The 13765-nt window shown below is 39.5% G+C and overlaps 1 pseudogene; it reads right to left on the bottom strand.

Annotated features, from left to right (window-relative positions):
• The window catches only part of LOC137519365 (tyrosine-protein phosphatase non-receptor type 3-like), a 259943-nt pseudogene that overhangs the window by 35181 nt on the left and 210997 nt on the right, over window positions 1–13765 (bottom strand).

Genomic DNA, 13765 nt, shown 5'->3' on the forward strand with positions numbered 1-13765 from the left:
CAGAGGGGTCTACCAGTAACAACCGCTGCTCTGGTTAGCACCCCACAGACAGACAGAACCGGCAATACAAATAATGCAATCCTAACTGCACTAGGGAAACCTGCCTAGTGCAGTCCCAGGAATCACTCTAGGCTAATCTTCAACAAAGAGCAAGGCTGACACTCCAGGCCAGTGTTACACAGGAACTGACTCTTATGACCAGCAACTTACTGTGGGAAACATAGCTCTTTATAGAGCAAGCCCACAAAGGATGTGGCTAGGCAATCTTCATGACAAACGTATGCAAATTCCTCAGCAGCAAGCTGCACAACTGACAAAAGGTCTCTCTTCCAGAGACCTGCAGAATGCAGACCTGAACAATGGTCAAAAGGCTGTCTGCCTGCGCAGGCAGCCACGCCGATCCTTACATTAACCCACTGAAAGCCAGGAAATACTCTGAATAAGTTTGATATTTTCCTTTCTACTCTTTAGTAGTTTTTCAATTGTCAGGTGCAGGGAAATTATATAAATTATCTCCTGGGAGAAAAAAAGCATAAGAAATGTAATTACACAGTGCTCTTTATCTGTGTTTTTTATGCCTATGAAACCTTTTCAAACTGAATCAGCAAAAAAGTACTGAAAGGCAAGAAATATAATATTGTTATATAATAAGTTAAGTCGGTGGTGAACATGGTGACCTGAGCGTCGGAGGCGCTCATACCTGTCTGGATTTTCTAAAAGCTCCTTTGCACTGCTTGATGAAGCGGGTGAATATCACCCATGAAATGTGTTGCATATATGTGGAGTTACCTTGATTTAAACTACTTTTTCAGTGAAAACTCTCTCGAGTCCTTCACTACCTCCCTTTTTAACCATTTTATTCTTACCGGGCACCTTTGTTTAAACATTCTGTTTATTTTGTAAGTCCACCCTTGATGGAAGGGTGTTTTCCTCCATTTCCACTTATACAGAGAGCGACATGTTTTAACCCGAGTGGGGTTTGGTCTAAATTTCCCACATGCCTGTATAGTGGTACCGGAGGTAACCCATCTTTGCGAGTATATCTGCTCATATCTTAATTATCACACTCATTGAATGGACATTTTGCACTATTGGGGCTCTTGATCCTGTTTGCTTTTCATGGTGACCTGACAGCACATGGCTGCTAAGGCTCTGCTGCTGAGCAGCTTTAAAACCTAGTTGTGAGTAGTCCCATTTGGCCAAGGAACAGCCTTACTCAGCTGCCATAATGGCACTTCCAAAAAAGATCGATTGAAGGTAGGAATATCTCTTTTCCACCAAGACATGGAGAAAGGTTTGAGTGTGTGTAGAGAAATCAAATGCCAAAATGTTGAGGCAGAGGATGATCTGGTGTCTTATGCAAGGGATTTCTAAGCCCTACAGACTAAATATTTTGAGGCTGGAAGAACAAGCAGAGAAAGTTGAACATCCATACTGCAACAAAAAAAATTGATTGATAGTGTTACTTCAGGGTGGAGGTGGAAAACTCATGTGGTTTTATTGAACAACTGTTTAAGATCATGCTACCATTAGCAAAATCATCATCCTTCCTGTTAGCTGAGTGTACTCATAAAATGTCTGCCAGACAATGCCCCCCATAATCTTGTTTGGCTGAGTGGATGTCCTGTAGAGCAGTGCTCCTCAACTCTGTTCTCAAGGCTTGTCCACTACCTATGAATTGACATGCAGTTCTCTATCTCACCTGTAGATGGTATTCTTCCATATCCAGCCAGCAATGGTCATCATGCTTCCTGAGATTCTTATAACTTATCAACTGACACACATCTATCCTACTATATAGGACCAGCTCTCCTTCCTGTAGGTCCCAGAATATAGTCCACCTTCCAAATATTCACTGAACTCTGAACACCTGAATTCATTGTCTTGTTTTAACTCATTCTCTGGTGTGTGATATTTTGCTAGCCCCTTACCTTGTCTCTGCCTATTGGTTTTGTACTGCAACCTTGTGTATATGTTATATATAGCTATACTGTATATTAATTCTTGAGCTTATTCTGCAACATAGTGTATATATTATATACACTATACAGTTTATATAATAGTGTATATACTGTATGTGTACATATCACCATAGCTAGACTAGTTAGGGTTTTCGCTGATTTATTTTCGGTTCACTTGGTTGTCCTTACACTGTGTGAAACACCATTCATTCATTCATTCGTTCATGAATAAATATTTACCTCCTGGAATGAGCAGTCAATATAGCATATTTTAAAGCTTTATTGGCACAATTAACAGGATGTTCCAGTTTATGTCTGCATCCTCAGGTACAGTGCTAGTTGGCTGACCTTGAACAGCATTAACAATTCTCTGCACATTAAGTTGTAATAATGAAGATCTTAGCTGGGTGTGGACCTTACGATCTAGACCTGTGAAATTAGGCATACTTGTTCTGTACCCCCGGATGTGGCATATATTTCTGTTGTTAGGGTACAGTTTGTCTGCTGTTTGTAGCCCAGTGGAAATTTTTCCTGTATATAAGTAGGCGAAATGCAGCTGCACTTTTATCTACCTTCATTGTAAATGCAAACCAGTAGACAATCCTCAATATATCTATGTTACATCAGTTTCTTATTTGTAGTTTGTAGATTTTTAAATTCATGTTTTCAAACTATGTGAGAGAAAGCCTGGCATTTACTTTCTTTAGAGTATCTGGGAATGACTGCTGGTTTCTTTGAAAAGTCTGAAAGTTATATATACTGTATGTATATATATATATATATATATATATGTATATGTATATATATATATATATATATATATATATATATATATATATATATATATATATATATATATATATATATATATATGTATATATATATATATATATATATGCATATATATATATATATATATATATATATATGTATACATATCATTAAATTATGATCTGGAAAACCTCCTTCCTACTGTGACCTTGTTGCATGTTCACTGGTTGTCCTTCCTTGGTCCACATTTGGTAACTACTAACCATTGAATACCAAGAATATCCTAAGAGACCACCTTGTTCCACTTTAGAAATTGTCTGACCCAGTTATATAGACAATACATTTTGTCCCTTGCAAAAAATGCTCAGATCCTTATGCTCGCCCATTTTATTTTCTGCTACATAGATATCACCTTCAGTAACTTACTGTCCCCTTGCTGACTAATCTATCCCAAGCTTTGTCAAGTGCCATTGTTTCTGAAAACAAACTTTCCCTTTGTCAACCACATGTGATCAGACCATACTGATTGGTCTTCAATCACAGTAGGAAGACCATACTGATTGGTCTTCCTACTGTTGCTTCATTACCTTACAATGTAAAAAACATAACAATACCTCAGCAGTGCAATACTGACTATAAAAAAAAACAATAATCATAACATTGACACTGTGCTCGTTAGTAATGTTTTACTTGGTGTTAACATAATGTTCCAAATTAATCAAAGGATTTCTATATATATGAAATTACCTTTCCGTCGAACCAGTAGAGCGAGTTCTCTGGTGTGGGATTCTCGACTGGCCTTTATAAACATAACCACCTGATCGTGTGTATGCTCTGAGATGTCCCGTCCATTGATCAAAACAATCTGGTCTCCTTCCATAAGCTTCGGCGTGCACTTGTCAGCCTAACAGAACACCACAGGACTATTAAAACCCATGAAACTGGTCCATTGTTGTCTGTAAATCTCTAAGGAATATCTGTCAGTGCAACATAAATTCTAGAACCTATTTTTATATTTTAGTTTTGAAGCTTAGAGTATCCCACAGGTAATGTAGCTCTCAAGTAACGTAGCAGTGGTAGGTGGGGGCATGGAGACTGGGTGCACACACTGCCCCTGCTGCCACATTATTATGTGACACTGAAGTCAGTCCAGCCCGTGCTATGTCTGGCACTGCAGGTCCAGGCGTAATTGCTGTGTCTTTAAGTTTGTTGACTGGCTTTATCCGGCAGACCATCCAAATAGTCAGGTGCTGAATGGGTGTGAGTATTTGGCTCTCCTTTTGGTTTTTGTTTATATTTTCAAAGTGCAAAACAATTAAGCCAGCAATGTAAAAAAAAAAAAATTAAACAAAAAATCAACTGTGATTAGTTAAGGGTCTCTCACTAAAAGCCTGAAAGCTGATTTCTAATGCAATCAACCACTTCTCGAAATTCCAACAGTATATCTACGCCCCGCGGGGAGGACTGTTCCCATACCAGGGGCATAGAATACGTCTCCTGCCGTGATCCCCGGTGTGCACGTTCCTGTCACCACCTGTTAGTACACAGATCAGTTAATGGGAACACAGTTTCCTTTCACCAACTTTAGTACCTGTGATCAGTGATCACTGGCATTAATGAATGGCCGGTGGTCATAGACTAAAGTGAAAGTAAAGCATACACGCAATACTTCATGTAACATGTATGGAGTTAACAGTACACTATAGGAATAAAGTGGGGGGAGACATCTAGTGGCCAAATAGTAAATTACACCTACATACAACACATGAAATAAAAATACATAAAATACCCCTTAATTAACCCCTTACCTCCCCTCCCATAGTTACCAAAATAAAACACTTGGGGGCTCAACTTTTTTTTAATATGTATGTTATGAGGGTATATTGCTGTTATTTTTGCAAATAAGTGTCGGACACAAAACTGAAAACATACAACTTTATGTCCAAATAAAATATTGTCGCCATACATTGTGATGGGACATAATTTAAATGGTGTAATAATCTGAACAATTGGGCAAATAAAATATGTAGGTTTTAATTACAGTAGCATGTATTATTTTAAAACTATAATGGCTGAAACCTAAAAAATAATGATTTTTTTTCTTATTATTCCATTAAAATGCATTTAGAATAAAATAATTCTTAGCAAAATGTACCACCCAAAGAAAGCCTAATTGGTGGCGAAAAAAACAAGATGTAGATCATTTCGTTGTGATAAGTAGTGATAAAGTTATTGGTGAATTAATGGGAGGAGTGCTGAAATGTGAAAATTGCTCTGGCCCATAAGGGGAAAAACCCCTTAGTAGTGAACTGGTTAAAAAAGTCCAGGAAAAATCCAGCTGCACCAAATGATGGGATATAATCAAAAAGACCTTTATTTATAATCCAGCATTGGAGTTACAGATGAAAGCTCACATGTATCGGAGCAACAGCCCCTTAATCTGGTTAAAGTGGATCCGAGGTGAACTTTTACTCACTGCATAACTGTGTTCCTTTCCTATTGTTTATAGGGCATTCCTCAAGCCAAATACTTTTTTGTTTTTGCTTTAATACTCTAATTCCCTATAAACTAAATAAACCACGCCGACAGGTTTTCAGAGAGCCTTGGCAGTAGCAAGGGCTCATGGGAGCTCAGTCTGGGCAGGGGGAGGAGGAGGTGTTACTAGCCATTGATTTCAGAGGCAAAGGGGAGGAGGGAGGAGGGGGGATTAGGTTTTTTTTTTTTACAGGCTGAGTGCTGAAGATACAGATAAGCCTGCCTCTGTCATGTTTACAAACAACATGGCTGCTGTCATTGTATCACAGGAAGAAATAATCATTTTCTATTAAAGCTGTTTGCAGCTAGATTTGCTGTGTAAATCTAAACTTTGGATAAGATATATAGACAAGTTACTTGTTATAGTTAGTTTTTCATCTCAGATCCGCTTTAAGTAACTGCAAACCAGTGTAGTTATATACGATAGCTATATTATATCCCCATAATAGCATCAAGTGCCACATTCTTGCATTGATTATAAAATGTACTTCGCGTGTCTTGTTCCATGCTACTTTTGTCTATATGCTTATAAGCAGCATGTAACAAAACAGAAAATATAATCTACTTTAGGAGACCAAAAACTTCTGCATCACCATTTTCAATTAATGAATGCAAATCTTTACAAGTTTTATTCTTATTGTCAAAGTGTGCAAAAAAGGGTTAATTACTCATACAGCATTGATTAAGACATTGTTTTCAATATGGGGAGGAAAGATTTGTGATTTGGACTTTCCCCTGACACCAGATAGGCCTACTAGATCTGTAGTACATTGTTGTCAGATCTCAGTTTCCGGATCAACTAAATATGGCAGATACATTTTTTTATCTTCTGGCCACTGCTCCTTTTCCTCTTGGATCTATGCATTGGAGAACCTGGGGTTTGTCAAACGGTAACAGTAAAAAAGGGCGCAGGAGGCTAGTGGACAAATCGGGCGCCGCCATTCACTCCTATAATAATTATCGTTTACTGGGCGCCGAACAGGAAAAAAGGACGCCCGAGAATAATAACGTTTTCCAACGGCGCCCGAAGATTTTTCATGTTTTATAACTACTTGTGATGATTTACGTTTCTTATTTCAATAAAACATTATTTTAAATGTTATCCCTTACTGTTTGTAAAACATTATTATTCACGAAACAAAGCGATCAGTACGTAATGTAAATTGTAATATATTTTATCCCTTACTGTTTTTAAAACATTATTCTACACACAATACAGTGAGCACTAAGGAGGGTCTTAGGTTTAGGCACCAACAGGGGTGTCTTAGGTTTAGGCACCAACAGGGGGGTCTTAGGTTTAGGCACCAACAGGGGGGTCTTAGGCTTAGGCACCAACAGGGGGGTCTTAGGTTTAGGCACCAACAGGGGGGTCTTAGGTTTAGGCACCAACAGGGGGGTCTTAGGTTTAGGCACCAACAGGGGGGTCTTAGGTTTAGGCACCAACAGGGGGGTCTTAGGTTTAGGCACCAACAGGGGGTCTTAGGTTTAGGCACCAACAGGGGGGTCTTAGGTTTAGGCACCAACAGGGGGTCTTAGGTTTAGGCACCAACAGGGGGGTCTTAGGTTTAGGCACCAACAGGGGGGTCTTAGGTTTAGGCACCAACAGGGGGGTCTTAGGTTTAGGCACTAACAGGGGGGTCTAGGGGTTAGGGGTAGGTACAGGGAGGGTTACTTAGTAAAAAAATTTTAAACGTTATTATACGTTTCACTATTTAAACGAAAGATTAACTTTTTACAATTGCCGATTTAATGCACATTATTTAATGATTTATAACTTTATAAAACATTAATTTTAAACGAAATACAGTACAATACATTTTTAAACGTTATCCATGCTTATCGTTTAAAACCCTGCGCCCTTTTTTCCCAGCGCCCCTTTTTAACGTACGCTTGTCAGACTGCCAGGGAAGATAAAAGTATTTATTTTTTTCTCCTATGATGGAAGTTTTCTTTTTAAAAGAAAACTAGACAAGCCTCCACACACCTTTAAATAATTGAATGCTGCACCTAAAAATAGTGGATATCCTGTAATAAATGTAAATAAACTAACTTCACTTCGAACTTCACTTCCATTATAGTACTGATACAGATTGGGTACATGTTTCCTTCCCGCTAGTGGACCTGATTGTTTACGGCCGATTGCTTTTATCAGATCGGGCGGGTCGTTCATTTATTATGGAAACTGGACCATTAGTGGCCATCTTTAACTTTTAGGCCCCTTTCACACATGAGTGTATGCTACCCTGTCCGTCGCAGCGGCCATTAGTCTCTATGATTCTGGCCACACTACCCGTATTGCGACAAATTGCGGCGAAGTGGTTCAGACAATGCTGAGGCGACACTGCTGTGCATTGCTGAGCAGTAGGAGCCATACCGTAGAAAAACAGGCATTTGCATTGTAGTGAATGGCACCGCAACAATCTATTTAGATTGTTGTGGTGGCAGTGTGGCGCTTATGTTCCTAATACATTATTAGAATCTGGGTGACTCAAATACTGGTGAGACTGCTCCTATTGGAAATAGTTGTGGTTATCTGCTAGATTATTGGGTTGCTGCACTGCATGTGGGAGGATTTCATCAATAACTGCCACTGAACCAAGGACCAGTACTGGTTTTCGGTGGACTGCATTGCATGCATGGAGGCCTATGTATGCAGTGTAGGTGTGCAGAGTGAGTGAGCTGGCCGGTTCAGATTAGCTTATCCGAGGCAGTGGGGGAAATACAATTCTCAGAGGTGTACCTCAATGGATGCATTTTATTGGGGGTGGCAGTGATGACTGGTGAGGGTTTTATAGCAGTGTATCTGCGGACAACACAAATTTGGATAGCAATAAAACTTTTCATCAATATTTTAAACCAGTTGAGCACTCCTTAGTTTTTTTCTGGTATTTCTTACTTTTCAGGCCTGTTCATCAACTAGTTGCACCTACAATGAAAAATAATGCAACATGGCCCCTTTCCATACAAGCAAATGTAGAATTTAATGTAGAACTGAACACATTTGTCGCTGAGTAACACCTGCATTGAAGGAACAGCTTGGCCAGCAGTGGTGAGGGGACAGTGCCAAATGATGTGCCTCTCTCTATCCTCTTGCAAATGTTAACAGGTCCTTGCATTATTTATTTATTTTATCAATGCAATCCAAAACCTATAATTTTTGGTTTAAATTAGAAAGCCATGAAAGCTCAGTCAGTAATGAAAGAACACTTACTGGTGATCCTGGGGTAATTCTGGAAACTACCAACTGCATTTTCTGATCAACGCCACCCTAGAAATATAAGAAATTAATTAAAGTGAAAACTGGTCAGTGCAGACACACATAGATCACATTTTTATAAATAAAAAGCAACTAGCCCTAAGTACAGTAAGTGGAAAACAGGTGATCTATGATTTATAACAAAATAACTTTACTGGAAAATACAAAATCAGCTGTGTACAAAGGTGAGGTACCTTGAAAACACAACACATACCATAAACACTACTAGTCCTTAAACAATACTAAAGCCCCTAAAATCAAGCAACGATCCACGGATACCCCAGGATATGTGAGAGAATTCTGCTGAAAGCAAAGTATCTAACAAAAGTAAATACTGTGATCCTAGTATAAGGCCAGAGGAGAAGGCAGTGCTGTTTAGCGCTGTGCTCACCAATAATGTATGATAAAACAATCTGATGCAACACCACCCATAGGGAAGACACAAAACCTCACTGGCTACTTAGAGGGACATTACATCAGGGGAACCCAGGAGTGACTGTCTTGCCAACCGTGTTTATCACTGATTTCCTATAGCTTATTTCTAGTGTCCTGTTACTGATTTTCTAGTGTCCTGTTACTGATATTAAGTCTGGCTGGAGGCTGGAAAATGAGTTAATGACGCTGTGTATCTACTATAAACAGCCATTACACATCTGCACACTATCTGCAGCAACATATGCACACTATCTGCAGCAGTTATCGGTGTAACTTTATGTTCATTATTGAGTTGTCTAAGAAAAAAATGACTTATCATGCTTTATTGGTATACACAACACAAACCTGGACTGCCTTGTCCTCTGGCCTTGTGTTAGGATTACAATTTGGGTTGATTTTAGAGGTATTATAATATGATATTAGAGTGATATAGTGGTGGGCAGGGGCATAGCAATAGGGGGTGCAGAGGTAGCGACTGCATTGGGGCCCCAAGGGGCCCTCCCTCAACTGTAGTATTAGCTCTGTTGGTCCTGTGCTCATAATAATCATTTCTAGGATAAGTCCCTAATAAATTCCTGGAGACATTGAAGCGGACCCACTTCTTTTTTTCAATCATTTCTATAGATGCTTTGAATAGTAATAATCATTAACAAGCTGTTCTCCATCCCCTTCTTGTACCTCTGACATTGTGTTTGCCATTGGCAGGTTTTGGTGCTCCTTATCAATTGGTATGTATAGAGTGCTTGGGGGGCCCCATGTAAAACTTGCATCAGGGCCCAGAGCTCCTTAGCTATGCCACTGTGGGTGGGAGATTGGCCATGCGTTGTGTTTTAGGGTTGCCACAACCCTGTTGCACATAGCTAATGCTGTATTTTTCAATTAAATGATTTCATTATAACAGTTTTAGCTCACCTATCTACTACCTCCTTGATTGGTGGTTGTTTTGTACTGAATATCTTTAGTTTACAGTTACAGCACCCTGTGAACCCTTAGAACCAAGGCCCACTAATAAGCTAATGGCATACATGGCCTTTTCCCTACTCCTTGCTTAGTTATGGGTCAACATAATACACATATTAAATATTTGCTGCTTGAAATGATAATTAGTGATCATTTTGGGTACTGCTTGGGAACAAGTCTTGAATAGACATGCTGCTCTGCTGTACTGTTCTGTGATTAAGCGATGTTCCACTGTAGGAAATTCATAAAATAAAAGTTTCTGGCAAGGAGTGACATGCTGCTGAAGGGGAGACCAGCATCGTTGATGGGCACATGCACACATTCTGGATTTTTTGCCAAGACAACCCCAAATGACACTTTTGGCCAAGGAAAATGTAAGGTGTCTATGTAGCTTCGGAAGGAAGTGGGAGCAATCAACACTTCATATTTATCATTAGTATTCCTCATTGTTTAGGCTCTTGAGAGGCAATGGCACCACATTAAGACTGCGCAGGTACAGCAAGTGTAAGGTCAATCTAAATCTACAACCATAAAGTAGAACCCACTTAACCAATACATCATTTACTACTGTTCCTAACTTTGCAAAATAATATCAGAATGAGATTTGTTTGAACCTTCACCATAATTGAATTTCTGGCTGGAGACATTATTTTCCATGCTACTACTAATACATTGGGGAGTAATATATGTTCAAATATTATACTAAATATTACAACCATCGTTTCAGATCATTTTTCAGAAAGAATGGGCAAAGGAATACATTTGTTAAAGGACTACTGTATGGGGCTCGGGGGGGAAAAGGAGTTGAACTTATCCAGGGTTTCTCCTAAGAGTGCTTAAAGGACAACTGAAGTGAGAAGTATATGGAGGCTGCCATATTTATTTTCTTTTAAACAATACCAGATGCCTGGCAGTCTTGCTGATCTCTTTGGCTGCAGTATTGTTTGAATAACACCAGAAACAAGGATGCAGCTAATCTTGTCAGATCTGACTATAATGTCACCTGATCTGCTGTATGCTTGTTCAGGGTCCATGGCTGAAAGTATTAGAGGCAAAGTATCAGCAGTACAGTCAGGCAACTGGTATTGCTTAAAAGTAAATAGATATGGCAGCCTCCATATCCCTCTTGTTACAGTTGTCCTTTAAAGGCACCCATCAATGATACAATCTTGAATGTACAAGATAGGTGGCATAGCTAGAGACTATGGGGCTCCATAGCAACATTTTTATGGGGCCATTAGATGTAGGCACTCTTGAGCAAAGCCACCTGCCCCTACCCAACGGATATGAGTTGACTGGGCAATTTCCATTTCCATGCAGTGTACACTATATAAAGTCCGTGGGCACTGAGACAAAGTCAGAGGGTGGGGAAACAAAGTGAACACATCAAGTGCCACTTGGGTGCCCTCCACTCCAGGGCCCCATAGCACTTGCTATGGTGGTTATGGCTATTGCTACACCCCTCTACAAAATAACCAAACCTACAATATGTAATATGAAGGACTACCTAAAATGTAGTATTAGGGACTACCTAAAGTATTAATTTAAATTATATTCACTCGGTTTACCATCCTACTACAGACTGAGGATTTGGTTACATTGAACAAATAAGAGTGTATGATTGATGGGCACCTTTGCTCTGTAATTTTAGCGTGTGTATATGGGTCATTTATATATGCTTTGGTACAATGGGGGTATATTTAGGCAGCACAGGTGTTTAGTGGTTGGCATACTTGCTTAGCAGAGCTAGGGTCCAAGGTTCAAAACTTTGCCAGGACCCCATCTGAATGGACTTAGCATATTCTTACTGTGTGTGCATGGGTTTCCTCCATGTACATCCCAAAAACGTACGTTAATTGGTTCCGCCAAAAAATTGGCCAACACTATGTTTTGGCTGTCAGTTTATGACTATGGTAGGGATTATATTGTCACCTCCTCTGAAACAAAGTTAGTGACATAGTTTATATGATACACTAAGCTCTGTACAAGATTTCACTATTATATATCATATTTTTTCAGACTATAAGACGCTCCAGATGCACCTAGGCTTAGAAAACAAAAACAAAGGAAAAAAAAATACTAAACTTGGTGTGTCCATGGTGCAGGGGCGTCTTATGGACCTTCCCCAACCCAATTATTTCCCCCCTTGTATCCTCTTCCTCCTGTGTCCTCTGTCCTTCTGTGTCCTCTTTACCCCTGTGTCTTCTTTTGTTCTCTGTCCCCATGTCGTCCTGTGTCCTCTGTCCCCTTGTGTCTTCTGTCCACCTTTCTCCCTGTGTCCTCCAGGGTCCCTGCGTCCTCCAGTGTTCCTGTCTTCTCTGGTGTCCCACAGTCCCCCTGTTCTCCGCCTCTTGTTCCCTCTAGCGTCTGCTTTCCTCATCCTCCACCCCCTCTGGTTCCACTACCCCACTGTCTTCCGCCCCCTTCGTCGCTGTCCCCATCCCCTGTCCACTACGGTGTTCTCTGCCCTTGTTACATACCCTTGTTACATACATAAGATGAAGGCTGCCATTATGGGAAGTATCTTCAGGCTACAGAAGTAGCAGCACAGCTTCAGAAAAGATCTACGATTCAGACGGGGGGTGCTGCCCCAGACTGCCAATCACAGCCGCCCACTGCTCACTTCTTAACAGGTGAACCACGGCTCCACCATTGGGGCCAATCACTGCACTCCTTCAGTAGCAGGGAGTACATAATAATAAATATACAATAACAAAGTTGCTGTTGTACATACTTGTAAAAAAAATTCAGGACATAATTTGTAAAAGTAAAATAATAGATTGCCACTTCTTTGCGAACACTCAAATCAATTATATATAGAAAATATGAAATAATTCTAATATTTACCTTTAGGTTAAAGCCAAATCTGCCATCCTCATCTGGTGTGATACGGACCAAGAGTAAATCTCCATTGGCCAATTCATTCTATTCCAGGAAAAATAATCATATTTAGTTTTAAAACATTTTAAGACTAAGCTATGTTGTGAAGCAATTAATTAAAAAAGTCAATATACTTTATCTTTTAATGACCAGCGTCAGCTAATCAATATTTCTCAACTTCCAGATAGGGCTCAAGTAGTCAATTACTGCAATCACCATAGACACCACAAGGAAGCAGCAATGTACAAAAAAACAATGTCTTCAATGTGCTCTCTCCCAGAGGCAATGTACATTTGTACGCAAACTATTGAGATATATTAGAACAATTATATCTAAATAACCAAAAAAAAGAACACAAGACTTCACTGCCTTCTACAAATGTTGTTTTCACACAAAAGGTGGTTTTAAAGAAGCCATATGCTATTTAACTTTAAAAAAACAAACAAACAAAACAATAATTACACCTAAGATTTAAAAAAAATCGAATCCAACAAAAACCTATAAAAACACAGGGGAATGCCCAACAGGCTAGAAGCAAGGTCTGACTGATGGCCATACAACTTTGCAATGCACTAAGAAGCACAACCCTAGCAGTGGTGGAAGACCCATTAATATTAGATGAGATTTCTATTGGTTCTAGGTGGTTGTTCAGGTAGTGAGATACATATTGATTGTTTACATTATATAACATCTAACAGTGTATGAGCAGCATTAAGATTGCCCAATTCCTCCACTAATTTAAAAAAAATGTACTGGTACAAATTAAAGGGGACCTGATGTGAGAATATGGAGGTTGCTATATATTTTTCCTTTCAAATAATAATTGCCTGGCTGTCCTGTTCTTCTGCCATTAGTAGAGTTGGAATTACAACCCTGAGGCGAGCATGTGGCTAATGCAGTCAGAGCACCATATCTGCATGGTTGTTCAGGGTCCATGGCTAAAAGTATTAGAAACTTATGATCAGGG

The sequence above is a fragment of the Hyperolius riggenbachi genome, chromosome 5 (genome assembly GCF_040937935.1).
Source record: "Hyperolius riggenbachi isolate aHypRig1 chromosome 5, aHypRig1.pri, whole genome shotgun sequence".
NCBI classification, from domain to species: domain Eukaryota; kingdom Metazoa; phylum Chordata; class Amphibia; order Anura; family Hyperoliidae; genus Hyperolius; species Hyperolius riggenbachi.